Source organism: Sorex araneus, chromosome 3, assembly GCF_027595985.1.
Source record: "Sorex araneus isolate mSorAra2 chromosome 3, mSorAra2.pri, whole genome shotgun sequence".
NCBI lineage: Eukaryota > Metazoa > Chordata > Mammalia > Eulipotyphla > Soricidae > Sorex > Sorex araneus.
Genome location: NC_073304.1, coordinates 55,911,600 through 55,920,200, shown reverse-complemented (window position 1 = coordinate 55,920,200; position 8,601 = coordinate 55,911,600). Strand labels below are relative to the sequence as shown.

General features: G+C 36.1%; 1 pseudogene; it reads left to right on the top strand.

Annotated features, from left to right (window-relative positions):
- Positions 1-8,073: 8,073 nt before the first annotated feature.
- On the top strand, positions 8,074-8,173 carry LOC129403859 (U6 spliceosomal RNA; annotated as a pseudogene).
- The last annotated feature ends 428 nt before the right edge of the window (positions 8,174-8,601 follow it).

Here is an 8,601-nt window from a genome sequence, read left to right as displayed (position 1 = left end):
CTAATTAACCAACATGTTTTTACTTTCACAGTTTTTATGCCCTGGCCCATGATCAATTTTATTTTTGAATACTTATTAACTGTCTAGGTAAAAATATCTTATTTGTTCCTTTCTTGGCTAGTGATGTGGATATCCAAGGCCAACTCTATTCTTATTCTTCTGACCGCAATTTTTCATTATTTTTAGCAGCTTGCTTTTAATGGTTTCTGCTTTGAGTTTTAATTTTGTTTTGTTTATAATCAATAAGTTAACCCCTATTAAAATGTCTGTTTTATGGCCTAATTGTGTAGTGATTTCTATAAACAGAATTATGTTCTATAGAATGCTTACTTTACTGTATAAGGGAATACAAATAAACAGAATTATTTTTCTTTCGTTGGTCTATTTTGAGTATAAACAACAGAAATATGTTATTAAGTAGAAGAAAATAGATCTTTGATATGAACCTATACTTTTATGTTTTTCTTATTCTGACCAAGAATGCGTTTTATGTTTTAATTCATATCCTCATAACTGTGCTGGATGTATATTCATGTTCAAAATTTAGAGAAGATTGTACCAATTATTAAAAGTATAATATATCTCTTTCCAGATTGTAATGCAATATTATAAAGCTTGAGAAAAGAACTATATGATGGATCTCTTAGAAATAAATAGGACTTATATAAATATTGTACATTTTTTTTTAGAAAATAAAGAAATTGAACTTCTAAGTCAAACAATATACAAGTTTTTAAATCACAATCACAATATCCCATTAATCACCGATTTCTCGGGCAGGCTCAGTAACATCTCATTTCGTCCTTTCCCTGAGATCTTAGAAGTCTATCTCAACTCGGCCCTTCCAAAGATGTTGCACTGGGGGCTCTTGAGGGTCAGGGGAATGAGAGCCAGCTTGTTACTGGATTTTGCATATGAATACACCATGAGACACTTGCAAGGCTGTCCCATGTGGGCAGGAAACTCTCAGAGGATTGTCAGTTTCTCCCAGAGGGAGAAGTAGGCTAAAGATATCGTGAGGCCGATTCTGAAAGCTTGCTTTTAAGTAACTCTGGATGTTGGCTGTTGATGGGATTACACACACCTGGGTTCCTCTGCCAGTACCTTCATGCATGAGGCCTGTCCGAACGTGTGAAGAGGGGCCTCCAGCATGGCTGCAGCTAAGTTCTGGTGGTCTTCAGTCACCAGGAGCTCTGCTCGGGGTGGGGAGGAAAGCTGGAGCCCATCCCCTCCGAGGGGCCCTGGGGAAGACAGCCAGGCGTTCGGGCAAGAGACTCTCTGCATTACTCTCTTCTGAGAGATTGCTTTTAAGTCTCTCTCTGGATGTTGGCCGTTGATGGGATCACACACAAGTTTTTAAAAGTATCATAAAATTAAATACCTCAGAATTCTTTTTGTTTTTTGTTTTGGGGCCACACTCATAGTGCTAGATTGTTTTCTTGTTGTTGTTTTTTGTTTTTTGTTTGTTTTTCTGCTTTTTGGGTACACCTGGTATGAACGGGGGTTACTCCTGGCTTTGCACTAAGGAATTACCCCTGGCGGTGCTCAGGGGACCATATGGAATGCTGGGAATCTTAGCTGGAATGGCTGCATGCAAGGCAAACGCCCTACCCACTGTGCTATTGCTCCAGCCCCTCATTGTGCTAAGTTTTTTTTTTTTTTTAATTTAAATTTTATTGAATCACCATGTGGAGGGTTACAAAGTTCTCATGATTATGTCAGTTATACAGTACTCAAACACCCTTCCCTTCATCCGTGCCCATATTCCATCACCAACCACCCCATTATACCTCCCGCCCCCTCCCACCCCCCCAGTCCCCGCCCTTGTAAGTGATAAGTTTCACTTCGTTTACGCTTTATCTTGGTTACAGTCCATGTTTCAACACATAATTCACTATTGTTGCTAGGGTTTCCCCCCAAAAAAGAGAATACAGTCCCACTGTCAAGGAAGCATTTGATGGCTCTCCATTGCTGAGAATGTAGAGATATTAAGTCCCGCTGTTTGTTACATAACTTTTCTATTTTTTTCCCCCCTCGTCCCGCGCCACCGAGATCACGCCTGTTTAGTAATCACCACGCTGCCTGACAAAGGGAAAACAAACCAAAAGAGATGGTTATTTCTCGTCATCAGCCGGCGTGGGGCTCTAGCTTAGTTGATAGTCTGGTAGAATGTCTGCAAGCAGTTTCTGGAACCAAAAGTAATACGCTGGTATCGGCCCCGGCTCAAGATTCCACCAGCGTCCCGCTGTTCCAAGTACATAATAATTTATTCCCTTGCATCCGTTTCCCACGCCACCAGGTCCGTGTCAGCTTAATGGACATCATACTATGGTAAACGCCACGCCGCGTTTTTTCCCGAGAAAGAAGGATATTTCTTCTCAGTGGCTTTGCACTCAAGGATTACTCCTGAAAAGAATCAGAGTACTATGTAGGGTGTCAGGGGTTGAAATCAGGTTAGTAGTATGAAAGGCAAGTATGTATGGACTGAACTATATAATCAGCCCTTAGAATTGTTTGAACTTTCAATCACACAGATAAATCTTTGACAAATGAGCTTGCTTTAATATTTTGGTTAAATAAAAAACACTTGTTTTATGATTTAATAATGTCAAGTATAATGTACTCCATGACTGTATTACTGCATCACTGTCATCCTGTTGCTCATTGATTTGCTTGAGAGGGCGCCAGTAATGTTTCCATTCATTCCTTTTGTGTTCAGGGTCAGGGGAATGAAGCCCATTATTATAACCAGGAGTAGCTTGCCAGGCTCTGCATGAGAGACTTTGCATCACTCTCTTCGAGAGCTTTGTTTTATAGTCTCTGGATCTTGGCCATTGATGAGATTACATGGCACTAGGAACAGTGTGGGTGTAGCGCCAAGCTACTGAAAAACAGGGGACTTGGGTGGAAGAGGCCCAGTCCTGATCCAAGCAGGCTTGGAGATCTCAGTCATGGGTCCCGCATACCTGGGTTCCTCTGAGGTTCCTTCATGTGTGAGGCTTGTCGGAGCAAGTGGAGAGTTGCCTTGATCCTGGCTGTGGCTAGGTGCTGGAGGTTTTCGGCTGCCAGGGCTTTGTTTGGGGTGGGGAGGGAAACTAAACACACCCCCATCTGAGGGGGCCCCAGTGAAGACAACCTGGAGTGGGAGAAGGGGATTCCAGTGTATAAGCATGTCTAAGTCATTTAATCCAATGTTGAAAAACCCTTGATTTCCTGCATCTATTTAAGAATTCCATTATCTAAGAGCACTGTAACAGGAGTTCGGATAATCCAATCTTTTCTGTAGATATTACCAAAAAGTTACTAGAACTATTCTGCATGTGATTTAAAGAGTTTCTTATGAGAAAAGCTTGAACAGTGCCTTCCTTTCAAACACAACCTTATAGCTCTACACATTCCTTTACAATCATTCTGTTCTATATTCATTCATTCTGTTCTGTATTCTTCCATTCATTCATTTCCTTCATCCTATTTCAAAATCAACTTCATTTTAACAGGATTCCTTTTATTTTTTCCCACTGATGATATCTGCATCCATTATCTTTCTGACTTAAGACACACATCTGTATACCTATATTCCTTAAAGTCATTCCACAAGTTAAAATCTTTATTGAACTTAGTACAACACGACCTCCCAAGTTTAGACACAAGTTACTAATCATCTCATTTAACATGACAAAACTACTCTGCAGTATAATTTCAAAAGGATTAGATAAGTTCTATACTCAAAAAGCTTTAAAGATGCTCACAACTAAAGTTCTTACAACATTCACTTGGCAAAAGTTTACTTCACATTAGAAATTAACCAGGAGACATCTTAGAACTCTGATTTCCAGGAAAGCACAGATATAAAGATTAAAGCACTCATAGATTACCATGAAACATTAAGGATTTCATTTGTGTACAAAGCTCTCTGAAGATTAAGACTAGGTTGATATCTGGTGACAAGACTTTGCATGAAATAAAGTTATCATAATAATAGTATGCATTTTCACGTACTGGACAGACTGATTAACAATAGTCAGTAAAAGTTCCCACATTTTCCATGAAATTCTCCATTTTTATCTAAAACTTTTACCAAGACACAATGCTATGGCTTCAGACTATCAAGCTGACAACTGAAATTAATCCACTATAATTCTTTGCTAAGCAGCTCTAGAAATTTTAGTTACCAAAAAATCTCAGATCAAATAAAAAACTGGTAGGATAGGTTTTGAAATCAATTTTATAACTCTAGAAACTCATGTTTTAAACTAAACCATTACTGTAAATTACCACTAAGCTAAACCATGTACTCCACAGATGTATACAATATTTAAGTTTTTTTAATTTTTATTTTACATTTGTATACATTTAAACTTACAGAACAAGGGAACAGTACTTGTACTTAATTTCAAGTGTATGTAAAACAATTTTTTAATTCACTATTTTGATAATCACAATGATAATTATACTTTTACAGTATATCAGCCAGAAGAATATTCTTAAAATGTTTCACTTACAAATTTAAACTGATAGTAAATTACATTAATGCATAATCATTAGAGACCTATAATCATATCTAAATAATATAATGTTGCAATATTGTTTAGTAAGACTGATCTAGGTCTTTATACTTTTTTTTATTTTAACACTACAGAATGAGTCTGTCTTCAGGTTTTTAATGAACATTTATCTCAGTTTCTTTGCGAACTGCTTAAATTATGTGAATGGCTGAGGAAAGCTCTGTTCTGTGTATTAATGAGATCTGCAAGTTTGCTACAAAAAGCTGCTGCATAATAGAGAGTGCATAGTATCAACATCACTTCTTTCTAGTTTTACCTCTGATATAAAAGTTAGCTACAAATTTTAAATAATTTGGGGTTAGGAAGCATTGGCATCCGAAAAATATAAATATTTAATTTTCATTATTTAAGAGGAATAGGTAACTTTGTCTTAAATGAATGCTTTCTTTTATATTAGTATTTATCTCACAACTTCTATTCAACCTTTTGAAAAATCTCAAAATGCTTTCTTTACACATTACGAATATTGATGTTTATTTTTTTATTTTTATTTTTTTTCTTTTTGGGTGACACCCAGCGATGCTCAGGGGTTACTCCTGATTTTGCACTCAGGAATTACTCCTGGCAGTGCTTGGGGGCCATATGGGATGCCAGGGATTGAAACCGGTCGGCTGCGTGCAAGGCAAACGCCCTACCCGCTGTGCTATCGCTCCGGCCCCCATTGATGTTTATTTTTAACATAAAAACAAAATAGAAAATTGGGTATTTAGCTTTTCACTTTCTCATTGTTAGTTTAAAAAACATGTGAAATTTCAATCCATGTCTGAATCTAAAAACTTGGACTGATATCCAAGTTGGAAAATAGGCAGAGAATTATTCTTTACTTATTTCTCTACATACACATTTAGATAATTGAATAAAATTAATTACCACTGAATAAGGCAATATGCTTTACTCTCTTTAGCTGTCCAAAGATTACTTTTACAGACATACTTGTGTTTAACAAAGTAGGTATCAGTTAAACCAATAGAACTGACATAAAATAATTGTTGTATTATAACCCTTTTCTGTAGTAATATATTTAAAAAATTTTTACTTTGATTTAGAATGTTTTAGACTAGTTATAAGAATGTTATTATTATTCATATTTAGCATAAAAGTCTCTGAAAATATGGCATATTCATTATAAACTCTGAGAATTTAGCTATAAATTTATTTCCTAAGGCTTCATACTTAGATTTATATGATGAATTTAATCTTCTGAAGTACAATCAAAAGCCAATTTTTATTCAACATGCTTATCTGAAGTAAAAACATCTATATAAAAAAGTATATTTTGATACTCTAGAAGGAGGCATTAAAGAGAGGCTATTCACAGCAGGCTTATCTTCAAAAGCAATTGGAAAGAAGCCTTAAAAATGAATAAGTATTGAAGATAACTTTTCTTTAATGGCAACTGTTGTTGAAAATTCATTTTAGCTATGAGAAATGAAAACTAGTATTTTTAGTTGAATAGTCTGATGCTAATGTGATTCTATATTCACTCCACAGAGACAGAAATTAAACTAAGGGATTTTTAAGATTTTTTTCCCCCTGTGGAGTAACTAACACTACAAAAAAAGCAAGTGATATCTATAATAGAAGCATGGAATAGAAAACCAGTTGAAGTTTAAATTGCAATAAATATATTTTGGTTGAACATTAAAATACTCATGTGAGTATTTTTCTTTCCTGGAGGGAAAGTAATATATGAATTATGCTCTTTCATTGTTTTGATCACCTAAAGTTGTTCCTTATGAAGAAAATGTGCATATATTACAAATCACTCCCACTTTGCTCCGCTGCTTTTTCAGTCTTAGCTATCCCTAAACTGGTAACTCCCACATCTGTCATTGCTCTCCCACGAGTCCTAAATCAACTTTCACCTGGAGATGCCAGTGTTGTGTTATATAGAAAACTTAAATAAAATATGGAAGGATGATAAGACATACATTTTGTGAATTTATGCCAAAATTTTAATTAAGGTAGTTACAGAAAAGTTATTAATTAGAAAAGTGATATTTTTGTGCAAATATTTAAATAAGAAAATATACAAGCCATAAAATGTTTTAGAGAAATCAAAGAACTGCAATTTAAAAGTTAAAAATAATATGTCACTTTTCTTAGTTTGGGCTTGGGTTTCCCTATCCCATCTCAAGCATCTCTGAACAAAAACTTGAATCTAGGATTTTATTTTTGTTAATAATACTATAGGGAGAGTATATGGTGTGATACAGGCATAAAAAGATGGTAGAAATATTTATGAAGTGTAAATAATGGAACCGGTTGCATTGCAGGCAATGAAGTAGAATGTCCAATATTATACCTAATAGAACATCATGGGACTGTCCCACTGAGTGATAAAAAAATGTTAAATACTTATACCCTTATATGTTATTTAGCTTTAACTGACATTCGTTGGGTATAGAACAATTCTTCTGGCAGAGATACAAAGGGAAAAGATGACTGAGTACATAGCTAATTGTTATATTTCATATGTAAGTCATGGATATATGGGTCCCTACAAGCTTTCACTATCACCAGCACAATATCAATAAGTTAGACAGATTCTGCTTAATATGTTTAACTCACATACCATCTTTTGCATTAATTTCCTACTGCTCCAATTCAAGATTTTACCATAAACTGAATCAGTGAGTCTCAATTATATCAGAGTAAAATTCCATTTTTATGAAAGTTTTTTTAAGTGCTTCCCACATTATTATAAAATAAAATTTATGGAGAATATATGGGGAATCTCCTGTCCCGACACTAGGCTTTCTTCACTGGGGCCCTCTCAAAGGGGATCGGGTTAAGTTTCCCTCTCCCAAGAAGAGCCCTGGCAGCCAAAAACCTCCAGAACCCAGTCACAGCCATGCACAAAGCCACTCTCCACGCGCTCAGATGAGCCTCACGCATGAAGGAACCGGCAGAGTAACCCAGATATGCAGGAACCATGGCTGAGATCTCCAAGCCTGCTTGGATCAGGACTGGGCTTCCTCCACCCTGATCCCCAGTTTTCCAGTAGCTTGGCAGTCACACCCACAAACTGCCCCCGGTGCCATGTGATCTCATCAACGGCCAAGAACCAGAGACTATAAAACAAATCTCCTAGAAGAGAGCAATGCAGAATCTCGCATGACACAGTCTGGCAAGCTACCCGTGGCATATTTGATATGCCAAAAACAGTAACTATAATGGGCCTCATTCCCCTAACCCTGAATGTGACAGGGACTCATGGAGACGTTACTGGTGCCCACTCAAGGAAAATCGATGAGCAACGGACAACAGTAGCACTCCAGTAATGTCGCCATTGTGAGACTTGTTACTGTTTTTTGGCATACTGATTATACCACGGGTAGCTTGCCAGGCTCTACTGTGTAGGCGGAATACTTTTGGTAGCATGCCAGCCTCTTCAAGAGGGATGGAGGAATCTAAACTGGGTTGGCCACGTGCAAGGCAAATGCCCTACCCACTGTGTTATTGCTCCAGTCCTAATCTTCTCTGTATTATTCCAATTTTAGTATATGTACTCGTCGTTTCGGCAGCACATATACTAAAATTGGAATGATACAGAGAAGATTAGCATAGCCCCTGCACAAGGATACAGTGATATACTATTAATATTTGAGTCATATTATTACATACACTAGTATAGGGAGGAAAGAAAACCAATTTGGAAGAAAGTGATCTACTTTTGATCAAATAAGTGTTGAGAGATATATGGGAAGGATCGGTGCTGAATTATACTGTAAAACATAAACTATTACTAAGATGTGGAATTGGCAATAGAAATATCATAAACAACATTATCATTGGTGACATAATTTCCAAAATAGAGAAATTAATGTGCAGTTATAAAGAAAAAAAGCAGAAATTTCTTATTTTATAGAAAGCTGATTTCATTTCTAAAATTGTTACTATATATTTTATCAATAAAATATTATATATTTAAATAAAAGTATTATAATTTTCTTATACGCTCAAGTAATTTCAAACAAATTTTTGATCATAAGGAACTAGAGAACATTTAATTATTCCTATGACTAAATTATTC